Raw genomic sequence first — 227 nt, 5'->3', positions numbered from 1 at the left:
CCTTCCAGCAAGTAATCACATAATGCGGCCCATTTCTCATTCCATTTACCTATTTTATCTATACTAATTTCCAACCTGTCTGTTCGCACTAGTCAAAATCAGCAATTGGGTTTATATTTAACGCTGAATTTACCATCGCATCAGCGCTTATTCATACCTGATAACTTTAATTCTACATTGAAAAGATCGCAAAGTAATCCGCGATGAAGAAGATGCTATCTGATTAA

This window comes from Penaeus monodon, chromosome 20 (assembly GCF_015228065.2).
Source record: "Penaeus monodon isolate SGIC_2016 chromosome 20, NSTDA_Pmon_1, whole genome shotgun sequence".
Classification (NCBI taxonomy): domain Eukaryota; kingdom Metazoa; phylum Arthropoda; class Malacostraca; order Decapoda; family Penaeidae; genus Penaeus; species Penaeus monodon.
Note: the sequence above shows the minus strand (reverse complement) of the source record.